The sequence below is a fragment of the Amblyomma maculatum genome, chromosome 1 (assembly GCF_055883805.1).
Source record: "Amblyomma maculatum isolate TAMU_Amacu chromosome 1, ASM5588380v1, whole genome shotgun sequence".
In the NCBI taxonomy this organism is placed as follows: domain Eukaryota; kingdom Metazoa; phylum Arthropoda; class Arachnida; order Ixodida; family Ixodidae; genus Amblyomma; species Amblyomma maculatum.
The window spans coordinates 475,326,150-475,336,855 of record NC_139344.1 but is presented as its reverse complement, the minus strand read 5'-3'; positions in this window follow the sequence as shown (position 1 = coordinate 475,336,855).

Genomic DNA, 10,706 nt, shown 5'->3' with positions numbered 1-10,706 from the left:
GTATTAAAATAACAAACAGCTTAAAAACATATCTGTAATCTGTTAAGTACCATACTTTACCACACTGAACCTACTCTTGGTGTAACCGATCTTAAGGTTACGCTTGGTTTCATTTATTGGGCTTAACATCCCACAGTGACTCAAGCTATGAGAGATGCAGTAGTGGAGAGGTAGGAAAATTTCGACCACCTCGGATCTTTTAACAATCACTGACATTGCACAGCAGATGGGCGCCTATGTTTTTGTCTCCATCGAAATGTGGCCACCATGGCAAGGATTCAATCCTTCATCTTCGGGTGCAGTAGTTGAGCACTGTTACGTTTCTCCACCGAGAAGTGGGACAGCTGACGCGGCCACCGCATAGCAACAGGCAGAACCGCGAGCGGATCGGCCATTTCGACGCCGTTCATCGGCCGCGCAACGCTTCCTCCCGCCGACAAGTCTCAGCGTGTTCCTGCCACGCGCCAAATGTGTGTGCGTGCGTGTGTGTGCAAAAGCTGGCCAAGCCTGGAGCTCGAGGGAAAGTGCGTCGCCCTCTCCTGTCTGCAGGAGGTGGAGGAGATGAGGTCGGAACACCTGCGATTGAGTCATTCGTCGTGAACCAACATGTTTTGCTCTCCCTTTCCTGTGAGGGTTTACCCTTTCCCTGTGAACGGGAAAACCTATAAAAAGCAGCGGCCGACTCCGCTGGGACAGAGACTACTTTGACGCGCCGTTGTTACGACGCTAGACACCAGCTGTGTGAGAGTGTCTGTAATCTCTCCGGGTCAGCTTCACTGCCCGTTTCTTCATGATGTTGCAGTAAAGGTTGTTTCGTTAAAAGACGCCTCGTCTTTGCTGGCACCGTTGATGCCGTCCGCCGTCCACGGAGCCGCCAGGCCAACGCTACCGAGGGGCCGCGCGCCGCAGCGGTACGCTACCCAGGCGCTCGCGACCCACACTTAACAATTGGTGGCAGCGGTGGGATGACGACGACCAAGCCGTAACCGTGGTCGGAGGAGCCAGGCGATACCATCGTCCAACGTGAACAGCGGAGGTACGAGGACGACCAAGCAGTGACCGTGGTCGGTGAAACGAGCCAGGCCTGACCGAAGTGCAACATCTGGTGGGAAGAGCGGAGATGTCCGAGGCGTGACTCGTGAATCAAAGCAGCTCAGCGGAAAAGGCGGGAGCAGTGCAACGAGCCCTGTGTGATGACTGGTTGCCTGCAGCGGAACGACTGCGTTGGATTCTTGGCTGCGAGGTTTGGTGAGTGCGGGACTTTCTTCTACTGAGTTTTGCCAGGCTTTTGTTAAGTAGAGAACAGAGCTGGTAGTTGTGTTGTCGTTGTTGCTGGGTTAATTCCAGCAAGGCAATAGTGGGCAGTACAGAAGGCAGCACTCGGAACAGCCATGGGTTTGGATTTGAAGTCGTTGCGCAAACCGAAATTGCTGGAGCTTGCGGAGGAGTTGGGTCTGGATTTGTCAGACAAACTCAGAAAACCAGAAGTGTTAAAGGCTATTCTTGAGTTGAAAGCTGAAGATGACGAGCTTTTGGAATGCCTTGAGATCATTGAAGAACGTAAGGAAAGGCTAGAGAAAGAGGAGCGTGAACGTGAACGTAGGAAACTGATGCAGCTGGAGATTTCAGCACATAGAATGAGCGTGGAAAGGATTAAAGCTTGCAATGCCATTCAGTGTAACGGTTCAATACCGCGAGATGGTCCGTCACCGTTCCTCATTGCCGAGGATGTGGCCGAGAATTTGGCAGACTTCGAGAATGTCTGCAGAAGTAAACGTTTCGAGCGAGATAGTTGGGCGCAGAAGTTGGTAGCTCTTCTCTCCGCTGAAGCGTCGGAAGAAATCAAGCGATTGGTTGGCGACCGCTTGAAAAATTACGATGAATTAAAAGAGTCATTGCTGATACGATATCAGATAACGCCTCAGGATCTTCGGAAGAGATATGAGAGCGAGAAACATTGTAACGAGGCATACTTTGATTTGGCCTATCAGTTGAAAGCCGCTGTAAGCGAATGGCTAGACAGTGCGGAAGTTCCGGAGCAAATCGAACTTGCACCGGAGTGTGAGAAACAGCTTGGGGAAGCGGCCGAGCAATGTGACCGCAGTAGCGAGCCGACCGAGCCTGGAACAGAAGAGTATCCTGTTACCTTTGTCGAGCCACTAGCTGGGACGGTTAGCACATGCTTAATCGGCGAGAAGTCCGAAGTGACGCCGTTAAGCGAGGTGAACTGCATGCCGACCCAAGTAGCTGTAGGAAATACAGTTCCATCAAATCAGTGTGGGGAACTGGTAGTAACTGAACCGCCTCTCGAGTTAAAAGCAGAAGCTTATGTAGAGCGTGGCGGAGAAGCAAACCAGCTAGAAAATGACAAAATTGCGGTTTCCGAAATCAGCTGTGTCGTAGAGCAGGGCACGCAGAAAAACGAAGTGCCGATCAGCGAAACTGCGCAGCCCGCGAGTTGTGATCAGCCAGGGCAGACCGACGAGGAGTGCGCGTCCGCTGTAGAGAGCGAGACTTGCGAAGGCGACAGCGAGCGACCAGAGCAGAGTCAGAATCGTTCGTGCCCTGATACCACGCTAGGTTGTATTCGCGAAAGCAACCCCAGTGCGAACGCGGACGTAGCACACATGACCCTCACGCAATCCGAAGCGCCCCAGCTGTCGAAGGAGCTTGATCGTGCTCCGGTTAGCTCTGAGCGAGGCGACGCACTGAGTGGCAAGCCGCCAGAGCAAATGCCTAGAATGGGGATTGACGCGGCTGGCGTGAGCAGTTGTTGTTCGGACTTGTCTGAAGGTGAGTCATGCGCTGCTGGCCTCGATACAGACGCGACACCGCACTTTGACTGCTTTGACCAATTCGATGACACCGGTGTCCTACTAGCTCCGGTTACCGCTAGCTTGCCAGAGCTCGCGCCAAAAGAAAGTAGGACTAGAGTATTCAAGTGCTGCCACCGAAAAACGCGGAAGGGCAGGCACGAGAAAGATTGCTGCCGTCGTAAGGAGAGCAAGCTCAAACGGTTGCAAAAAGAAAGCAGAAGGCTAGTATTCCAGCGCTGCCGACGAAAAACGCGAAAGGGCAGGCGCGAGAAAGAATGCTGCCATCGTAAGGAGAGCAAACTCCAAAGATTGCAAAAAGAAAGCAGAAAACCTGTGTTCCAGCGCTGCCGCAGAAAAAAACGGAAAGGTAGGCGCGAGAAACAATGGAGCAAATTGAAGCTATCGCGAAAAAGAAAGCGACTATCCCAAAGGCACAAATGCGCCCGTGCCGAGAAATCGCGTGACTGGTGTGCCACACGTAAGGAGAGGGATAGGTTGTTCAGAAAAGTGAGCGATTCATCCTCATGTGTTTCTTTGCACAGAAACAGGAAGGTACGGTTGTTCCGTGAAACGGACAGCCGAAGCTTTAGTGAAAAAGGTGATCTCAACGGTAACGCCGATGGCTTAAGTCGGAGCCCCTAACGTGAGAAGCCTGTATTCACTTGTTGGTGTTTTTCTTCCTGACATAGGATTTTGAACATCTGTATTTTATTATCTTTGTTTGATGAGCTGTTTTGAAAATGCGATTTTCAAATTTGTGGACGCGTTCCAAGTGCTGCTGAGCTGCCCTTTAATTATAGATGGGGGCATAAGAGGGAAATAGTCTGGCAGAACTTAATGAAGTTTGTGCCGTGCTTGCTGGCTGACCGGTTGAGTATTTAGCGTGGTTGTGATGCTGTAGGTTGTCAGAAATCTCCCCTGAAGTCAAGTTGCAGAGTGGCTTGGAAACCCGGACTTGCCAAGGACTTCTTCAGGCTGACTGGCTCAAGAGAAACAGAGTCGGACGACCCTGGTTAGCAGCAACATCCCGATCCCTCCGGACAGCGGATGCAGTCCCCTGCCCTTCGGGATCTCCCTTCCCCGGCGGGGCAGTCTGTTACGTTTCTCCACAGAGAAGTGGGACAGCTGACGCGGCCACCGCATAGCAACAGGCAGAACCGCGAGCGGATCGGCCATTTCGACGCCGTTCATCGGCCGCGCAACGCTTCCTCCCGCCGACAAGTCTCAGCGTGTTCCTGCCACGCGCCAAATGTGTGTGCGTGCGTGTGTGTGCAAAAGCTGGCCAAGCCTGGAGCTCGAGGGAAAGTGCGTCGCCCTCTCCTGTCTGCAGGAGGTGGAGGAGATGAGGTCGGAACACCTGCGATTGAGTCATTCGTCGTGAACCAACATGTTTTGCTTTCCCTTTCCTGTGAGGGTTTACCCTTTCCCTGTGAACGGGAAAACCTATAAAAAGCAGCGGCCGACTCCGCTGGGACAGAGACTACTTTGACGCGCCGTTGTTACGACGCTAGACACCAGCTGTGTGAGAGTGTCTGTAATCTCTCCGGGTCAGCTTCACTGCCCGTTTCTTCATGATGTTGCAGTAAAGGTTGTTTCGTTAAAAGACGCCTCGTTTTTGCTGGCACCGTTGATGCCGTCCGCCGTCCACGGAGCCGCCAGGCCAACGCTACCGAGGGGCCGCGCGCCGCAGCGGTACGCTACCCAGGCGCTCGCGACCCACACTTAACAGCACCCTAACCACTGTAACTCCACTGCAGGTAGACATTAAGCTTAGTGCTCAAATATAATCTCCTGTTTACATGTCTCAAATTGGATGTTACAACCAAAATGAAGTAAAAAGAAGATGTTTATGCTCCATCTGTTATGCTCTATATGTACTGCAATGTTAAACAGCTCAACAGAAAATACTTCAATGCACACTCTTGCGTAGGCTTCAGGATGTCAATACAAGACTGATGTAGCACATAGTGAAATAAGCACATTTGCATAGTTATCCGGTCATGAGAAGTCACCCAGTGAAAACATTAAACTCAGTGACTAGCACAGGCATAATTCATTTCACATAACTGTACTTAAAGCAGGAGAAATCTTGCTGCACCATGCCTTTGCGCAGCATAAATCTATAACCCCAGTGAGGATAAGCATGTACAGACACTTCATCTTGCACTTCCATTTGCTTGCCTATGCTGCACGCATACTCCTGGGACACGTTGTGGAGTTAGCACCTCGTCATGATGCTGGTCCACACATGGTCCAGTGACATGTGCTGCTGATCATGGAGGGAATGGAAGCAGCGTTTCAGCTGCCCTATTGTCCTACAAAAAAAAAAAAAAAACATCGTGAGTGGGCTATGCAATGCCACTATAAAGTTGGTTACGCGCGTAACGCAAGTTGCTGCAGTAAAAGTGAATGCATATGCAGAATAATAAAAATTTTCTCTCCATCATGATGCATTTCAAATAACGCCACATCTGCTCTGAGTAACCTGTGGTTTATGGAACTGACAGCTTCATAATATGCTGTACATGGAATGTATGTTTTGAGCATTTGTTCTTCCAGGCTATCACACAACCTGTAAACGTGTCCGGTGAAATGTAATGCAGTGAATACCCTTGCATCATTAATGAATGGAAATATTTCGATACCTTCATTTAAGGAAATATATATCACGCTCAAATGACAAAATAATGCTATGATTTTTGAACAAATCTAATTGCTAAGTAAATATTGATATGTGTCATTCAACAAATATAACTTAACTGACACCCAACCATCATTTGTTTGTTTGCTGAAAAGCTTCCCCCCCCCCCCCCCCCACAGGCTTGGCCAACGTTATTTGACTGCAGTGTTATTTAACTAGTAAAAAATGCGACATCAAAGTTAATTTCTTTCAGCATACATTGTTCACTCAACAACACTTGCAACTGTACCAAGCTGTTCGAACAACACGGACATCCACAACCGGTCAGTGTCCAGGATACCATGCAATCCAATATTTAGAATGTGCTGCGCACCTACCTATCAATCACTGCTCTGGTGGTGCCGTGAGCTGCACTGTATCGCTTTTGCCGCACATGTCCGCATTCTGGAGCCAAAGTCTGCATGGATAGCCACTGCAGCAGGATGCCGGTGTAAGTGCCCGGTTTGAAGAGCTGAGCGAGGGCGCTGTGTGTGAGCACTCGTGCGTCATATGTGCCACCGGGCCACTTTGCGACCACATCGAGGATCTGGCACTTGCTGTCCACCACAAGCTGCACGAAGATGGAGTGGTAGAAATGCCTATTTATATGTACGCTCCCTCGTACAGCTCATGGGCCTGGATCTTGACATGAGTGGCATCGATGGTGCCCACGATGCCAGGGAAACCTCCAGCAGCACAGAAGTCGCTCATGCAGCCCGGCAACTCATCCTGGGATGGCCAGCTGTAAAGCAGGAAACCTGTATCACTTCTGGTGCGCATATTCATCGGTTACAGTTGCAGGTAATCATGTGGCGGCACAAAACCGAGATTGAATTCCATGGTGATGCTATTGCGTAGCAAGACTTGTCGTCCCTTACTCCATCGGTGACGTGCCGATGAGGCTCTGAAGAGAATGCAGTGCAGAGCACATGCCCTAAGTGTCCAAGGCCAGCTGCCGAGATGGATCTTCGCCACATTTTATGGACATGCCCAGGAATGCAGCCGTCAAGAATAAGATGACTACAAGAAGTTGGATCGGCTGTCGGCTACACAGGAGGAACATTTACACTTGTGGCTAATGGACAAATTAAGAGCTGGAGCTTGCTCCGATTCCTTGAATAAAATAGACTGCATGATTCCCTTTAAGTTAAAAGACAGCCTCATTCTATGCCACATGACAAGCCTTAAAAAAAAGAAAAAATAACTTGTCGTAGACCCCGTATGATGCAAACCCCGTCAAGGTGTGCAATCGGTACCGTTGTGCTCGATCAAGGCAATAAACGCTTATGACCGTAATAGGTGAAAAAAATAAACGTTCCTGAAAATATTGCTTCGCTGTTGCTAACGTCCGCTATGGGCCCTGTATATCACAACAACCGCTAAATAAAGGTACACGATTTAAGCACTTTCTTCTATTTCTTCCTGCCTTGACTCTACTGGTCAAGAAACATCACAATAGGCAAAATGGGTGAAATGACAACGGCGGCTCTTACCGTGTCCAGGCTGCAGCGTTCCGTTTCAGTGCGACAACGACTCTTCTTACTGCCCGGCTTGCGTCGACTCGTCCGCGCCGACCGGTTCACTAGCCTTTATGAGAAAGCCGCCGGTAGCAAAAACTTCAACGCCAGAAGCACCAGGCAGTATGAAATTACCGCATAACTGCGATGAGTCGGGCTCGGTTAACGGATGCTGACCCTGCCGAAGCGAGATCGCAGCTGCAGCTCAAACTCGCAGGGATATTTCCTGTCCCTGAAAGCACGTTCACGACACAGGTGGAGATCTGCAACGGGCAGCACGCGATACTGACGCTCCGCAGGCATTCGACGAACGAGAAAACGTGAGCGAACGCACACCACGCCGATCAACACACAACGAGTGACCATCTATTTAGTTTTACGGCCTCCCAAAACATGACGACAGGATTTAGTGCAGTTTCAGTTATTTTGTAAAGCTGCCGAGAAGCGGCGCGCACATCCTTATTTGACAAAACAACGCAAGAAAGGCAAGGGGTTAAAACAAAAACAAAAACGCGTATATGAGCGTCAAGCCAAGCGCTACTTCTAAGGCGTTGCCACCTCTCGGTGAAATATTGCGGCAGACGTCGTGACTGTCCAGCTCGTTCATAGGCTTTGTGCAGGCATCAAGTCTATCTCGGTTGGCTCTGTATGTCCCTATGGCCAGCGTTCTTAGCTTAGATTTCCCTACGGCTTAAGTCGCTTGCACAAAACTTTCAGTGCGCGTTCAACACTGCGGTTAAGACGGAGCTTAAAGACAGCGTTCAGGCAGTCTTAACTGCGAACTTTATTAAGATTCAAAATGGCTGCAGTGCGGCTGCTACGGCTGGATACACGTGATAGACCCCTTCGAGCGTGGAAAACGTGCAACGAAGTTTTTCTGTTCCCCTTCGTGTTGATGCAGAGGTGACACGCGTCCTCTCGGAGTTGTTTAGTGACTGGGAACTTGTGTCGACGTTCTTCCGTTGCTCTTTGGACTGCCATGCGAGTCGCGCTGGCTTCGTCGGTTTGAGGTGAGCTTGAACATTTTCGCCATTCTTTTGCGCGGGTGCTTTGCTATGATACGTCTCTCGTGTATTAAACGGTGAATGCAGTAAAAAAAATAATAATAGTACGCGAAACGTAGTGATGCTCTTCATCACCGTTTTGTTTGTGCTATGATACCGGGCGATACAGAATAATTGATGGTGCGTTTCCGAACCCATTTCTTGGTTGCCGTATTTGTCGTCGTAGTTGTTGCGACGCACATATTTCTTTTTTTTTCGTTTTCCCTGTTGTGTGTACTGGCACCGTATATCCCACGGGGGCCTTTAGTGGTGTGACTATACGGCTAAACGCGGCACGAGCTGCCGGTTTCAAACCTCGCATGAGTCTCGCTTGCTAATCGCCTCTTTCTTTCCGCTCAGTGTGTAAAATGGGGCGTGCAGCTCAAACATGCGTTCGTACCGCTACATGTAGGTTCCAAATCAAGAGCAATTGAAACATGTGTCACAAGTGAAACACGTACGTCTTTTTTCCAGCCGTCATTCACCGGAGGAATGGCCTGGCGTGTACATCAAAGCTTTGGGAGGCTTCCAACGTGTCGTGGGCGCCATCCATTGCACTCTCTTCAAGATCCTAGTGCTGGGCTGCATCTGAGAGCGTGCACAAACCAACTGATCGTCTTCGCATTAGTGCTTCAGTGATTTTGCGCTGTTCAAACAGCGCTTGTTCTGCCATCTCAGGTAGCAGCTCGCAAGTAGCTCGTTGATGGTTGGATGTTTATACGTCCCCGCTGCTTTTGGTGTCAACGCTGCGTGCTTATTGTGCGGAGCCCTTCACAGCGTCACCAGAAGTGAGACCAGCTGCAGATCGTTTTGATTGCTCATGTGTGCTTGGTGTCAGCACTATGTGTTCAGTGTGTGCAACTTGGATGTTCACAGTGCCGCTAGCGAAGAGAGACCCGTTGCACCTGTGCTGTTGGTGTCAGCCTTGTCAGCTTTGTGTGGTGCCGAAATAATCAGTGTCAACACATGTGAAGCTGCAGCTGCCAATGTTGGACTTGTAACATACCTAGCAAACCTTAAAAGTTGCTGTATCAGGCTCCAGCATATTTAAGCACTCACTTTTGTGGAGACAGTTGGTGGAGTCCTGACCGGCCTGCTTTTAAAGTGTGATTCACAAGAATGCAGATGTTTGCAAAGTGTTTATGCAATTAAAAAGGCAATTGCATTCATTTATAGCAAAGTATCAATACACTGTTTAAAATGTATTACTGCATATGCAACTTTTGGAACCCTTTCATTATCCCACAGAGTTCACATACTCATACTCCTGTATCCAATGTGAGCAATGTGTTTTGAATACTGATACTACCTGTTGCTGCAGGCAGGTACGTTATGTGTTTGCCAAGAATGTGAGAGATGTTTCCAACTCCCTTGAATATTCTGTCCCATGTCTCGAAGACCTTTTTCTCAGGCTGCATTACCACGATAAAAATGTGTTGTAGCAAAATCCAGCTCTGAACCAAGGCTTGTCCTTTATGCATTATTTATTTATGTATTATGTTACTGTGAAAGCTACTGTGGCAATCAGCAAAAGACGCTAAAGACGCAGGCACAAAAGTTAAACTTATCCGTGACAAACTGACAGTAAATGGTGTAGCCTATACCTGGAACATGGAAACTAACAGTCGTGTTAAGCTGAGCAGCACTCGCGGCAGCTCATGCGATAGAGACCATTGACAAATATTCAATAAGGAACTCAATCTGCTAAATGTTAATGCCCGCAGTATTGTTAATAAGCCTGAACTATTCGAATTTTTGTCAGTGTTGCACGAACCGCACTTAATTGCTGGCACAGAAACTTAGTTGCACTACGACGTACAGAACGCTGAAAACCGTCTCATCTTTATTTGCCGTTGGCTCAGGCTTTTTCAGATAGTAGCATCACAATATTTTACATGACAAACTACAATCCTTCAACATTCAACCCTTTAAGGCTCATGATCTTTTTAAATTGCTTAGTTTTTCTTTAGGTTATTGAGCAGGCTGAGTGCATGGAAGCAATGTGCACAACAGGCTATTTTGCTAAGATTCTGCATCATGATATATTAATTGTTTGTACACATTTCCTTGTGGTTGTGCTATGCCGCACTTCACTTCCAAATGGTCATCATTGAAATATTCGTGTGAATCACAAAAGGCCAACAATTGAGTGTAATGATTGCAATATGCCAAGTTTGAAAGCATTTTCTTCCAACACATTCCTGCTTACAAAAATTTGAATATTTCAGCAGAGAAATAGCTCGATTGTGGTACAGCAGAACAAAATTGCATACTGTTCGTCACGTCAGCTCTATAAGTGCAGTATCGTCACTTGTCTAGCATCTTAATTTTTGCTTTTGCTGTTAAGTGAAAGCCTCCTACAAAGCCTCCAGGAATGAGGTTTTCAGTGGTTTTCAGCCTCCAGGCAGAGGTTTTCAATACCTTTAATGATTACAGCAGACAAAGTAGGTCACGGTCACAACACCCAGCACCAATAAATGGTTGTTGACATATTTATGCACTCTCCTTCGTACCTGATTTCATAAGGGACGTTAAATACCGTTAATGAAAGTATGTTCTTTGTCCTCGCTAATATCCGAACCTGTGATTCTTTAACTGCATGTGCACTAGCAGCTCATATTGACAATGGTTAACCTATTATTTGAAAGTA